Source organism: Aquarana catesbeiana, linkage group LG03 (genome assembly GCF_042186555.1).
Source record: "Aquarana catesbeiana isolate 2022-GZ linkage group LG03, ASM4218655v1, whole genome shotgun sequence".
Classification (NCBI taxonomy): Eukaryota; Metazoa; Chordata; class Amphibia; order Anura; family Ranidae; genus Aquarana; species Aquarana catesbeiana.
The window spans coordinates 382,306,027-382,321,393 of NC_133326.1; the positions used below are offsets into that span (position 1 = coordinate 382,306,027).

Consider the following 15,367-nt stretch of genomic DNA (forward strand, 5'->3'; position numbering starts at 1 on the left):
AAAAAGCACAGGTATTTTTCTATCACAGTGCTTTTTTAGAGCACCTGAGAGGGAATTTATAAATGCTGCCAAAGTATAATAATTCTGTCTCAAGTCTGCCACAAATCTGCCTCAGTGCTCCAGTTTAGCATTACCCAGCTGTGTGAAAGAATTAATAAATGGCCACCTCGCTGTTAAAAAAAATAAAAAAAATTGTAGTCTCTATCACAAGTTCTTATGAGGGTAACAATGCAAAAACACAACTGGGAGACCAAGAAAGAGTGTGGTCCCCTATAGCAGATAATTCCCAAACTAATTATGTATATTTCATACTGTATCTGTATATGTACAGGCCCAGGGCAGCTATATTTGTTTGTTAACTATTTAGGCTCTATGTGCTGTTTGACTGTGCTATAGAACACTTGTGGCTTGATTATTTTCTTTTACTATAGATGTATTAAAAAGTGAACAACCTTCAAGCTGACGTGAATTGAAACCAGCACAATGTAGCTGGTAGGCAGACACCACATAATCTCTGTCTAGGCTTTAGGTCACATGTTAGTTTGTGGCAATAAAGAAGGTACTGTCTTACTCAGTTTTAACATGTTTTAACATGTTTTTCTACCATTTACGTGTGGCAAGTAAAATGGGAAAAATATGAATCGATGGGAGTCGCTTATAAACTCTAGGGTTTATGAGGCTCTGTATTACGTTTATGCTCCTACTTGTGTTTTCCATAAGTTAAAAATTTACATGCCCATTTGGGCTGTTTGTGTAAAAGTACATGCACACCTAAAAACACTCCAGAGTTAAATCAACAACACTTCAAAGTAATACCTCCAGGGCTACCACATACATAAGTGAACCTATTTAAAGGAGTAGTATGGCCAAAGCTATTTTGATCCTACTTCTCCTGTTGATCATAGGAGTGCCGTTAATTATGCACTACTGTGAACTGTTTTCAGCTGACAGCAGGCCAAGCCATCATTCAGCCGTTTCAGGCTCTGCATTGATCCCAACTTTACAGTTGCTGGATCAGCAACTGGCTCTATTTCTCTGAGAGACTGAGCCAGCCGCTCCCTCCAGTCCCCAGCTCAGCATATGACAGTCACAGTTCTCTGCTCAGAGCGGAGGGGAGAACTGAGCAATCAGCAGTGTTTGATTGCTCAGTTCTCAGTGCAGACCTGGGGGGGGGGCAGAAGCAGTATTGGATTAATGCTGTATCCACCTAGGTGAGTATAGATTTTTTTTTTCCTAACCTAACCCCAGGGGCTTTGCTAGGTCTACAAAAAATCTGGGGCTAGAGCCCATAGCAGTGAAGTAAAGAGAGTCAAACGCTTGGGCGGGCATACACATGTATATAATATATGTGTGTGTGCCTGTATATATAGAACATTATATATTATTACATAAGGGTCCCCAAAGCCCCCCTCATTACATCGGGGTCACCAAAGAGCTTGTTGCGTCACCTGCCACCAGATACGGATTGTGTATACAGGGAGGCTGGGTATATACAGAGAGGCTAGGTATACTGAAAATAGGCTGGGTATATACAGAGAGGCTAGTGTATATACAGAGAGGCTGGGTATATACAGAGAGGCTGGGTATACTGAAAATAGGCTGGGTATATACAGAGAGGCTGGTATATACAGAGAGGCTGGGTATACAGATGATAGGCTGGGTCTATACAGAAAGGCTGGTATATACAGAGAGGCTGGTTATACAGAGAGGCTGGTTATACAGAAGATAGGCTGGGTATACAGAGAGCCCGGTATATACAGAGAGGCCAGGTATTCAGAAGATAGGCTAGATATATACAGAGTGGCTGGTATATACAGAGAGGCTGGGTCTACAGAAGATAGACTGGGTATATACAGAGAGGCTGGTATATACAGAGAGGCTGCATATACAGAAGATAGGCTGGGTATATACAGAGAGGCTGGGTTTACAGAAGTTAGGCTGGGTATATACAGAGAGGCTGGGTATACAGAAGATAGGCTGAGTATATACAGAGAGGCTGGGTATACTGAAAATAGGCTGGGTATATACAGAGAGGCTAGTGTATATACAGAGAGGCTGGGTATATACAGAGAGGCTGGGTATACTGAAAATAGGCTGGGTATATACAGAGAGGCTGGTATATACAGAGAGGCTGGGTATACAGAAGATAGGCTAGGTCTATACAGAAAGGCTGGTATATACAGAGAGGCTGGTTATACAGAGAGGCTGGTTATACAGAAGATAGTCTGGGTATACAGAGAGCCCGATATATACAGAGAGGCAAAGTATACAGAAGATAGGCTGGATATATACAGAGCGGCTGGTATATACAGAGAGGCTGGGTCTACAGAAGATAGGCTGGGTATATACAGAGAGGCTGGTATATACAGAGAGGCTGGTTATACAGAGAGGCTGGGTATACAGAAGATAGGCTGGGTATATACAGAGAGGCTGGGTATACAGAAGATAGGCTGGGTATACAGAGACTGGTATATACAGAGAGGCTGGTTATACAGAAGATAGGCTGGGTATACAGAGACTGGTACATACAGAGAGGCTGGGTATACAGAGAGGCTGGGTATACAGATAGGCTAGTGTATATACAAAGAGGCTGGGTATATACAGAGAGGCTGGGTATACATAAGATAGGCCGGGTATATACAGAGAGGATGGTATATACAGAGAGGCTGGGTATACAGAAGATAGGCTGGGTATATACAGAGAGGCTGGTATACAGAGAGGCTGGGTATACAGATAGGCTAGTGTATATACAAAGAGGCTGGGTATATACAGAGAGGCTGGGTATACAGAAGATAGGCTGGGTATATACAGAGAGGCTGGGTTTACAGAAGATAGGCTGGGTATATACAGAGAGGCTGGGTATACAGAAGATAGGCTGGGTATATACAGAGAGGCTGGGTATACTGAAAATAGACTGGGTATATACAGAGAGGCTAGTGTATATACAGAGAGGCTGGGTATATACAGAGAGGCTGGGTATACTGAAAATAGGCTGGGTATATACAGAGAGGCTGGTATATACAGAGAGGCTGGGTATACAGAAGATAGGCTAGGTCTATACAGAAAGGCTTGTATATACAGAGAGGCTGGTTATACAGAGAGGCTGGTTATACAGAAGATTGGCTGGGTATACAGAGAGCCCGATATATACAGAGAGGCAAGGTATACAGAAGATAGGCTGGATATATACAGAGCGGATGGTATATACAGAGAGGCTGGGTCTACAGAAGATAGACTGGGTATATACAGAGAGGCTGGTATATACAGAGAGGCTGGTTATACAGAGAGGCTGGGTATACAGAAGATAGGCTGGGTATATACAGAGAGGCTGGGTATACAGAAGATAGGCTGGGTATACAGAGACTGGTATATACAGAGAGGCTGGTTATACAGAAGATAGGCTGGGTATACAGAGACTGGTACATACAGAGAGGCTGGGTATACAGAGAGGCTGGGTATACAGATAGGCTAGTGTATATACAAAGAGGCTGGGTATATACAGAGAGGCTGGGTATACATAAGATAGGCTGGGTATATACAGAGAGGCTGGTATATACAGAGAGGCTGGGTATACAGAAGATAGGCTGGGTATATACAGAGAGGCTGGTATATACAGGGAGGCTGGTTATACAGAAGATAGGCTGGGTATACAGAGACTGGTACATACAGAGAGGCTGGGTATACAGAGAGGCTGGGTATACAGATAGGCTAGTGTATATACAAAGAGGCTGGGTATATACAGAGAGGCTGGGTATACATAAGATAGGCCGGGTATATACAGAGAGGCTGGTATATACAGAGAGGCTGGGTATACAGAAGATAGGCTGGGTATATACAGAGAGGCTGGTATATACAGGGAGGCTGGTTATACAGAAGATAGGCTGAGTATACAGAGAGCCCGGTATATACAGAGAGGCTGGGTATACAGAAGATAGGCTGGATATACAGAGAGACTGGTATATACAGAGATGCTAGGTATAGAAGATGGGCTGGGTATAAACAGAGAGGCTGGTATACAGAGAGGCTGGGTATACAGATAGGCTAGTGTATATACAAAGAGGCTGGGTATATACAGAGAGGCTGGGTATACAGAAGATAGGCTGGGTATATACAGAGAGGCTGGTATATACAGAGAGGCTGGGTATACAGAAGATAGGCTGGGTACATACAGAGAGGCTGGATATACAGAAGATAGGCTGGGTATATACAGAGAGGCTGGTATATACAGAGAGGCTGGTTATAAAGAAGATAGTCTGGGTATATACAGAGAGGCTGGGTATACAGAAAATAGGCTTGGTATACAGAGAGATTGGTATATACACAGAGAGGCTGGGTATACAGAATATAGGCTGGGTATATACAGAAGGTAGGCTGGGTATATACAGAGAGGCTGGTATATACAGAGAGGCTGGGTATATACAGAGAGTCTGGGTATATACAGAGAGGCTGGGTATACAGATAGGCTAGTGTATATACAAAGAGGCTGGGTATATACAGAGAGACTGGGTATACAGAAGATAGGCTGGGTATATACAGAGAGACTGGTATATACAGAGAGGCTGGGTATACAGAAGATAGGCTGGGTACATACAGAGAAGCTGGATATACAGAAGATAGGCTGGGTATATACAGAGAGGCTGGTATATACAGAGAGGCTGGTTATAAAGAAGATAGGCTGGGTATATACAGAGAGGCTGGGTATACAGAAAATAAGCTGGGTATACAGAGAGATTGGTATATACACAGAGAGGCTGGGTATACAGAAGATAGGCTGGGTATATACAGAAGGTAGGCTGGGTATATACAGAGAGGCTGGTATATACAGAGAGTCTGGGTATATACAGAGAGGCTGGGTATACAGAAGATAGGTTGGGTATATACAGAAAGGCTGGGTATACAGAAGATAGGCTGGGTATATACAGAGAGGCCGGTATATACAGGGAGGCTGGGTATATACAGAGAAGCTAGTATATACAGGGAGGCTGGGTATATACAAAGAGGCTGGTATATACAGAGTGGCTGGGTATATAGAAGCTAGGCTGGGTATACAGAGTTTCCCCCTTCCCTCATGGTCTGCACTTACTAGCTCAGGGAGAGATTCGTGTGAGAAAGTTCCTCCCCACACTATGATATTGGCAGAGCAAGGGAGGAGACTGACTGGTTATACAGAAGACAGGCTTGGTATACAGAGACTGGTATATACAGAGAGGCTGGGCATACAGAGAGGCTGGGTATACAGATAAGCTAGTGTATATACAAAGAGGCTCAATTTATATAGAGAGACTGGGTATACAGAAGATAGGCAGGGTATATACAGAGAGGCTGGTATATACAGAGAGGCTGGGTATACAGAAGATAGACTGGGTATATACAGAGAGGCTGGTTATACAGAAGATAGGCTGAGTATACAGAGAACCCAGTATATACAGAGAGGCTGGGTATACAGAAGATAGGCTGGATATACAGAGAGGCTGGTATATACAGAGATGCTGGGTATACAGAAGATGGGCTGGGTATATACAGAGAGGCTGGTATATACAGAGAGGCTGGGTATACAGAAGATAGGCTGGGTATATACAGAGAGGCTGGTATATACAGAGAGGCTGGGTATACAGAAGATAGGCTGGGTATATACAGAGAGGCTGGTATATGCAGAGAGGCTGGGTATACAGAAGATAGGCTGAGTATACAGAGAGCCCAGTATATACAGAGAGGCTGGGTATACAGAAGAAAGGCTGGATATACAGAGAGGCTGGGTATATACAGAGAGGCTAGGTATACAGAAAATAGGCTGGGTATACAGAGAGACTGGTATATACACAGAGAGGCTGGGTATACAGAAGATAGGCTGGGTATATACAGAAGGTAGGCTGGATATATACAGAGAGGCTGGTATATACAGAGAGGCTGGGTATATACAGAAAGGCTGGGTATACAGAAGATAGGCTGGGTATATACAAAGAGTCTGGTATATACAGAGATGCTAGGTATACAGAAGATAGGCTGGGTATATACAATGAGTCTGGTATATACAGAGAGGCTGGTATATACAGAGATGCTGGGTATATACAGAGAGGCTGGGTATACAGAAGATAGGCTGAGTATATACAGAGAGGCAGGTATACACAGAGAGGCTGGGTATACAGAAGATAGGCTGGGTATATATAGAGAGGCTGGGTATACACAAGATAATGGAAAATTGTTATAAATACTCACCGTAATTTTCCTTTCCTGGTCCGTTCTCCCGTCAGCACACTATGGGTTAACTGTTCCTCATTAACCCTCAGGACCACCTTCTTCCAGCGTTATAAATCCCTGTCCTCCCCTCCCCCTCGTGTTCTTTTGTAGCGGCGCCAGGTCACTTAGGGAGGGAAGCAAAGTTGTGCTGACGGGAGGACGGACCAGGAAAGGAAAATTACGGTGAGTATTTATAACAATTTTCCATTTTCCTGGTCGTCCTCCCGTCAGCACACTATGGGATATACCAAAGTCAATATAGGGTGGGAAAGAAACGACAAAGACTCTTCCATGCTTAACCACACTTTTAATTAATTAATTGATCAAAGGAGTCGAAACTACTGCCGCTCCAAACGCCAAAGAGCTAGCGGCGACTACATCTAGTTTGTAGTGCCGAGCAAAAGTCTCACAGGAGCTTCAGCTAGCAGTCCTGCATATGTCTTCCACCAGGATCTTTGCTACGGATGCCCAAGAAGCTGCCATCCCTCTTGTAGAATGAGCCCGTATAGTCTGCGGAGGAGCAAGGCCCTGTTGCTTGTATGCCAAGGAGATGGTCCTTGTGATCTAGGTGGATAAGACCCTTGATGGTGCGGCCTCCCCCTTCTTGGGTCCCAAAGGGAGGATGAACAAACTATTCGATTTGCGTATCTGTTGTGCCCTCTGAAGATATGTTGATAACAAGCTGACCATATCCAGAGGTCTCAAATCTAACTGGTTTGCCTGCTCAGGAGGTTGCGTAAAGCAAGATAACACTGATTCCCAGTTTACATGAAAACTTGACACTACCTTAGAGGCTAGAGCAGAAGAGGGTCTCAGGATCACTCTGTCCGGATAAATAACGCAGAATGGTTCTTCACAGGATAAAGCTGCTAATACCGATACCCTTCTGGCCGTTGTAATGGCCGTCAAGAAGACCAACTTGATTGTCAGAGACCCCAGTGTGCATGAATCCGTTGGACTGAATAGGGGCTGTAGCAGCGCTTTTAGGACCATGCCCAAGTCCCAAGTTGGGAAGAGGTTCTTCCTTGGTGGCCGTACTCTTATTGCGGCTCTGAGGAATTGTTTTATTAAAGGTTCTTTAGCCCATCTATGTCCGGTGAAGCAGGACAGGGCTGACACTTGGACTTTAATCGAGTTGTATGCCAAGCCTATAGTTAGTGCTGTCTGTAGAAATGCCAAAATATTTGCGATACCCGGAGTTAATGGGGAGAAATTATGCTGTAATGCAATGTCCACAAATCTCCTCCAGATCCTGGAATATGTGGTATTTGTTGTAAACTTCCTTGCCCCTAGTAAGGTAGCTATTACTTCCTCTGAGAGGCCCTGTGCCCGCACAGCCAGGCCATCAGCCGCAATCTCTGCGGGTTGGGGCGCATCCATTGCTCCTGCTGTAACAAATCTCTCCTGAGGGGGAGATGTACTGGTGGGGCTGAAGCCATCTGCAGGAGTATCGGAAACCATGGTCTCCTGGGCCAGAAGGGTACAATTAAGATGGCATGCACCTCTTCCTTCTCGATCTTGAGTAAGGTCCTCATAATTAATGGGATTGGAGGAAACAGGTACACTAGGGGAAACCGCCACGAGATTGAAAAGGCGTCTTGGGCTATTGCCCTGTTGCACCTGAACCTGGTGACGAATTCTGGTACTTGAGCATTCGCTGGTGTGGCCATAAAGTCTACACTGGGTGTCCCCCATTTGGCAAAAATTGGTTGAATATAGCGACTGCCGATTGCCCATTCTCCCTGCCTGGGAAAACTCCGGCTCAAGCGGTCCGCTATCTGGTTTTCACTACCTGGAATGTACACTGCTGTTAAATCTTCCACATGTCTCGGCCCAGTGGAGAATCTTGGTTGCCACCTGGAGTAATGCCAGACTCCTGGTTCCCCCCTGTCGGGTGATATATGCTACGGCCGTCTGGTTGTCCAACTGAAGCTTGACTCAAGCTCCCTGAATCATCCCCTTGAATGCCATCAGGGCCATATATGCTGCTTGAAGCTCCAGTATATTGGAGTGTCTGGTTTCCGTCATGCTCCACCTGCCTTGAACCTGCTCGCCAAGGCAGTGAGCCCCCCAGCCCTGGAGACTGGCATCCGAAGTAATTACAATCCAGTCTCCCAGGCTGAGAGGCGTGCCCCGTGACAGGGTTTCTGGCAAGGTCCACCAGTTCAGACTTTGTCGGATTCGTCCCAGGACCCAGATCTTCTGGTCCAGTGACCGGCCGTCCCATTGTCCCAGGAAGGACGTCTGAAAAGGTCTCATATGGAATCTTGCTCAAGGTAACGCTGGGATAGCTGCGGTGAACATCCCCAACATTGTCATGCAGTCTCTTGCCGACAGTGTCGGAGCCTCCATTACCCTGTAGACACAGGCTTTTAGTTCGGCTACTTTGCGATGTGGTAGGAGAATCCGACCTGACTGCGTGTCGAACGCCATGCCTAACTACTCCATCCGTTGGGTAGGAATGAGATTGCTCTTCTGACTGTTTATTAGCCATCCAAAGTTAGACAGGATAGCTATCACCTTGTCGCGTTGTAGTGTCAGCTGCTTGAACGTGCCACGACAAGAATGTCGTCTAAATAATGAAAAATCTTTATTCTTTGCAATCGGATAAATGCTATAGTCTCTAAAAGGATCTTGGAGAAAACCCTGGAACCTGTGCTGATGCCGAAGGGCAGACATCTGAATTGATAATGTCTTTCCTCTATTGTGAATCTGAGGTACATTTGATGCTTGTAGATTGGGACATGTAAGTAGGCATCTGCCAAATCGATCGATATTAGCCAATCTCCCTGTTGAATTACGGATGTTATTGTATATATTGATTCCATCTTGAATCTTTTGGGTATGATGAAAAGATTTAGGGACCTCAAGTCCAACACTGGTTTGAGCTCTCCGAATGCTTTGGGTACTAGGAATATTGGAGAATATACTCCCTTCCCCTGGCACTCCTGTGGCACTGGAATAATTGCTTGTTTTTGAGATAATTCTGCAACGTAGTCCTACAGGCACTTGCGTTTCTTCAGATCCTGTGGACAATGAGTTTGGACAAAAATGTTTGGAGGTTGCCTTCGAAATTTTATCTTGTATCCATGTTTGACTGTCTGTCGGGTCCAGCAGTTCTTCACATTTGTTGCCCATTCCCTCCAGTATCTTGCCAACCTGGCTCCAACCTGGAAGGTTTGGACGGAATGACTGTCAAAAAGACTTTTCAGACTTTTTCGCCGCCTGTCCTGTGGTTGACTTCACCTTGCGCAAAAAAGAGCTCTGTGTACCCCTCCATTGCGGCCCCTTTTGGAATCAAACTGACCCGACCGAAAAGGTTGCTGTCTTTTCTTAGAGGTCTGAGGTAACAGGCCTGACTTTCCACCTGTGACCCGCTTGATTGCCTCCTCCAGGATCTTTCCCGTATCTGCGGTCCAATGTCTGAGCCATAATGCCCTCTTTGCGGTCACTGCGTGTGCCATCAATCTCGCCATTAATCTTACTTATTAATTAATCTTAATCGAAGATTCAGCCAAAAAGGCTGCAGTCAGGTTGAGTTCCTCCAGTGCGTCAATAACTTTGGCTGCTTCCACTCCAGCCCGCAGTGCCGTTTCCACATTTGAAACCCAGACCTTTAGGGCTCTTGAGATTGATGTTAGGGCTATGGATGGGCGACAGGCTGCTCCTGCAACAGCATAAATTCTTTTAAGATCAGCGTCTGTTTTTCTATCCATCGGATCTCTAAATGTTGTGGAATCTTCCATTGGGAGGGAGACATGCCTTGCAAGGCATTGTAGGGCTGCATCTATCTCTGGTGCCGATTCCCAAAAAAAGGCATCTGATGGATTAAAGGGATAGAGTTTAATCCATTAAGTCATTTAAAGAAGAAAAGACAAAAAAAGTTTGGAGATAAGGACCGTGAATTACCTACCGGAATCCTCTGCAACACACAGCGATCAGCACCTGCCACCGCTGTGGTGTCCGGCTTTATGGTGTGCTGGTTTCCCCAGCAACACATGGCCGCTCCTGCTAAGCCTCGCCCCCTGTGAGGTCATTTGATGGCGACCAAGGCTCCAGAGGGGAAGATGCAGGTAAAAATCGTCTTCAGCTCGCCACAGTTTTAAGTGTGTCCTTTAGACAACAAATGCCCACAGCCTGGCACAAGGTGTCCAATGTCATAAGAGGCTTTACCTCCATCATTCTGGACCCTCCAACCCCAGGAGAGGCTCAACCTGGGGGGAAAAGAGGAAAGGTTAGGTAGGGGGTATAAGCTGGAATTCAGTCCAGTGGTCTGGAGAGAGAGGCTGGTTATACAGAAGATAGGCTGGGTATACAGAGACGCTGGTATATACAGAGATGCTAGGTATACAGAAGATAAGCTCGGTATATACAGGGAGGCTGGTATATAAAGAGAGGCTGGGTATACAAAAGATAGACTGGGTATATACAGAGAGGCTGGTATATACAGAGAAGCTGGGTGTACAGAAGATAGGCTGGGTATATAGAGAGAGGCTGATATATACAGAGAGGCCGGTTATACAGAAGATAGGCTGGGTATATACAGAGAGGCTGGTATATACAGAGAGGCTGGGTATACAGACGTTAGGCTGGGTATATACAGAGAGTCTGGGTATACAGAAGATAGGCTGGGTATATACAGAGAGGCTGGTATATACAGAGAGGCTGGGTATACAGACGTTAGGCTGGGTATATACAGAGAGGCTGGGTATACAGAAGATAGGCTGGGTATATAGAGAGAGGCTGATATAGACAGAGAGGCCGGTTATACAGAAGATAGGCTGGGTATATACAGAGAGGCTAGTATATACAGAGAGGCTGGGTATACAGAAGTTAGGCTGGGTATATACAGAGAGGCTGGGTATACAGAAGATAGGCTGGGTATATACAGAGAGGCTGGTATATACAGGGAGGCTGGGTATATACAAAGAGGCTGGTATATACAGAGAGGCTGGGTATACAGAAGATAGGCTGGGTATACAGAGTTTTCCCATGGTCTGCACTTAGCAGCTCAGGGAGAGATTCGTGTGAGAAAGTTCCTCCCGACACTATGGTATTGGCAGAGCAAGGGAGGAGACTGACTCTCACACTGATCTCTGGGCTCTGGCTGTGTCACTGAAGCATGGAGTTCAGACTCAGTGAGAGTGCGGGGGCTGTGCGGGAAGCGCTGTGCCCGGCAGCCTGCGACTCTCTCACAGTAGGGCCAACCCTATACTTGGGGCTATGGGCTCTAGATTCGGGGCTCCAACCTCAATAGCCACCCCTTAATGACGCCTATGCCTAACCCCATACTTATCTTTTAGGAGAATAGTTTTTTCAGTATACTCCATCTGTACAATGCCTATACAGTTAGTGAAGTCACAGCATTCTGAGCATAACACACTCCTGATCCTTGTATTCTGAGCATAACACACTCCTGATTCCTGCATTCTGGGCATAACGCACTCCCGATCCCTGTATTCTGAGCGCAACGCCCTTCTGATCCCTGCATTCTGATTGTAATACACTACTAAACCCTGCACTCTCTTGTAATACTTTTTTTTCATCCTTTGCGTTTGGGATCTACGTTTGGGGTTAACAATGTAGCCTCACCCGCAGTAGATCACAAAGGCAGTGCATTTTGAACACAGTGCAGGATACATACATGAAACATGCCTTTCTGGCATCACGTTCTGGTGTGAACCGACCCCAACAACAGGACACTGTGCCTGGTGATCTTTGACTTCATTATTGTTGTTCAAGTAGATCTCCATCTCTCTAAGGTTACCTACCCCTTCTCTAAGGTGTGCTAAAGGTATTATAAACCTTCCTACATGCACCTTGTGATTTTCTGATGCATATGATATGCAGTGATCATGTAGTTTCACAGTGTCATTTGTTGGCCTGTAGGCACAGTTTATAGTAGAGTAAATTGTCACATTCCGGTGTTAGAAGTTTCTGTATGTGTTCCTACATGTGGCACGGCACTGCACAGGTTCATGCATGACCTCTGTAGTATGAGCACTTCACACTTGACATTTTCCTGTGAAGAAACTACATATCCCAAAATCCCTCTCTCAGGTTAGTGCTCTGCAGGTAAAGGGCTAGCTACACTTTATTTAGATCTACCAGCCGCAAACAGACAGCTCATTCAGAGACCCACAGAAAGCTCAATGATGCACTTTGCAGATGTTTTTATTATATTATGTGATGGGAAACACTTTGGGCGGGGGGGGGGGGGCTTATGGAACCCAGCTTACCGTGGAGAGCCATGGAAACCCCTTGTCCAGCTCCCCTAGCCCCTCCTATGTGTAAGTTACCCTGTGTCTATTAGGGGCACAGTGTGACCAAGAACCCCGGTCGGGTCTGCATTAACCAGACTCACCATACAACCACACCGTGTAAGGGGTTAATTTTGTTTCTGGACAATCGAGGAGAAATTCTTTCAGAGCTCTGAAATCATCCAATGCACACAAGACAAAATAGCAGGTTCAATGAATGCTTGGTTTTAATGGTAAGGGTTGTACCTTTATATAAAATATGGACAAAGAATATCAGACATAATGCTGACGACTGATTCTCTCTGAAAACATAATTTCAAAGCCAGTTGTTACCAGAACCCACATAACCTGTGACCATTGGGACAAACAAGACCATAAAATAAAGATCTTCCTCTGTCAGCTATTTTCAATGTCTCAGTCTTCTTAACTTTCTCACCCTTCAATCTCCTCTTAGATCACAAAGTGATTTCACCATGGTCACCTAATGTTCTCTGGGTGTGGGGTCATTTTGTTGCGTTGTATAATTACAGATACATTGAATAAGCTTGAACTATATATATATATATATAAAACAAGGATAAAAAACCAGGCACATTAAAATTAACATTCCTGCCTGTCGGAACCAAGAGAAAGTGGAAATAAAAAAAAATTGTGTTATTTGCATAAATGGCTTATATATTGGTTATAGTCACAGGAGGAGTACCATTTAAAAACTGAGTTATATTTACATGGGAAGCTAAGAGAGGAATTTGGAGTGTGCTTGGATACAATTTATTACACACCCAACATTTGTCATAACCCGACTTCTGAGCATAAGAATACTTATACTGAAGTAACAACATTTTATCAGTAGGGGGGTATAAGTCCTTTGGGCCTCTGCATTGGATTCCCTCGTTTGTCTAGTTACTGTTCCATTAGAAAGGGGCTGCATATGGCCTTTAGGGCGCCCAAGTCCTCAGGGCGATAGATACAGTTAGTGATGATCCATATGGACAGAAAGACTGTCAGTGTCAGTATAAAGAGTAGGCACAAGACTTTCCCAAAAGTCTGTGGTGAGAGAAGTGAGGTCATCTTTTTCAGAGTCTTTTATCACCTCTTTCCCTCGCACTTCGAGGATTTGCATCACTTGCTTGATCTTCTTTATCTGTGTCTTGCTTCTGGGTCCTTTGTGGTACTTTCTTTATCCTCTCGTCCTGGATCCAGGCTCCGGATTGTTCAGTAAGGACAGCGGTTCTGGTCACTGTGACTACACTAGTGGGCGGGCCAAAAGGGTAATCTTGCTTCTTGGTCCGGTTCAGCTGGCGAATTACGACCACATCTCCGCTTTGGAACTCGTGTGTTGGTTCCTGTGAGCGTAATGGAAAAGAAGAGAATACTTTACCGTAGATGCCATTCAGCTTCATAATCAAGTTTCTACAATATTCTTCCTGTATCAAACTCAGATCTCCCTGCTCTATTACCAAGGGTTTCTTAATCCAGGTCATGGGAAAAGGTCGACCCATCAGGATCTCAAAAGAGGACAAGTGATTGGTCTTGGAAGGGGTTATTCTTATTTCTGCTAAGGCCGCAGGCAGCACAGTTTTCCATTTGGCAAATGTGCCACCCGTAGCCTTCCTTATTTTATCTTTAATTGTTCGGTTCATTCTTTTCACTATACCTGAACTCTGTGGGTGATATGGAATATGGAATTTCTACTCTATTTGCAAAGTCTTGTGTTAACATTTCAGCTGTAGCTTTCCATCCTTTATGTCCTATGCCATGGTACTGTGAGATGAATAAAGAAAAGAACTTCCTTTTGGTATGCCTGGTTTCCACTCCAGTCTCAGGACTCATTGTCAGGCCCTGTATATGCCAATAGGTCAGATCTTCTGGTGAAGCCATAGCCTGTAGGTCCTGCAAAAACTGTTCCCAGGGCAAAGTTGGGGGTGTAGAGGGGATCATTTGGATAAAAGCTGGGACCGTCAGAGCAGCTTGTTCAGCAGCGTCATCAGCCAGTGCATTGCTCTTTGAAATGTCATCAGTACTGTGTGTGTGTACTTCTGTAGGGTGACCTAATCTAAATGATATAGCCATTTCTACAGCCATGGCACAAGAGGCCAAAACCCTCAGACAGGCCGGCATGCCTTGTACTAGAACTGGGACTACTCCAGAAAAAAAGACTAGCAGTAGTACACATGGTAGTAATAGCATTAGAAGTGAAGCAGTATTTGCAGCAGTAGTACATGTGGTAGTAATGCATTAGTAGTGTACCAGTATATGAAGCAGTAGTACACGTGCTGAGAGAAGTGTGCCCCCAAGGACCAGAGGGAAAAAAAATCCCCCCTTACCTGCTCCATAATGCACAAAGCCTCTGTTCAGATAGTAAGGACGCCACTGCCATATACGAGAGAGGAGAGTGGGGAGAAGTGACCGCACGATCTCCCTGAAGATCCAAAACTGGAAGTGATGTCAGAAACGTCACCTGGAAACGACTCCCACACATGAGCAATCGTTGACAGGGGAGGAGGAACAGAGGGAAAACTTGTTGCATCCTGACTCTTCCTACAAACACAAGCTGACCTGCGGTCAGCCTTACACATGTCTCTCCGGGATTAGTTGGGGGGTATTCTTTACTTCCTCCCTTACCCATTCTTAATTTAGTTACAAACAACTTATACAAACTTACCAAGGGTCGTTGTCTTACCTTACAAGACCCTTTTGCAATGTACAACAATAATATAAGCTCTAAACAATATTCTTAAACTCTATACAGTGATAGAAAGAAAAGGCAAAAAGGTTGGTAGAATTCCACTGATTGTCCGTTTGGCTCTTTCCTTAAGAGCCTCTATTTTACTGTTTTCAAATCAGTTTCCCAAAGACTATTGCTTTAT

At 45.0% G+C, this 15,367-nt stretch overlaps 1 long non-coding RNA gene across 2 annotated transcripts in view; it reads right to left on the reverse strand.

The window, feature by feature from the left end:
- Positions 1-12,720: 12,720 nt before the first annotated feature.
- LOC141132370 (uncharacterized) overlaps positions 12,721-15,367 on the reverse strand; it is a 105,494-nt gene continuing 102,847 nt past the window's right edge. The window contains exons 4-5 of one of the 2 annotated variants that reach the window (XR_012242894.1): positions 14,825-14,958; positions 12,721-13,843 (exon numbers count right to left, since the gene is read on the reverse strand). This is a non-coding gene — a long non-coding RNA (uncharacterized lncRNA). The remainder of the gene's footprint in view (positions 13,844-14,824; positions 14,959-15,367) is intronic. The other variant, XR_012242893.1, reaches the window with a different exon arrangement.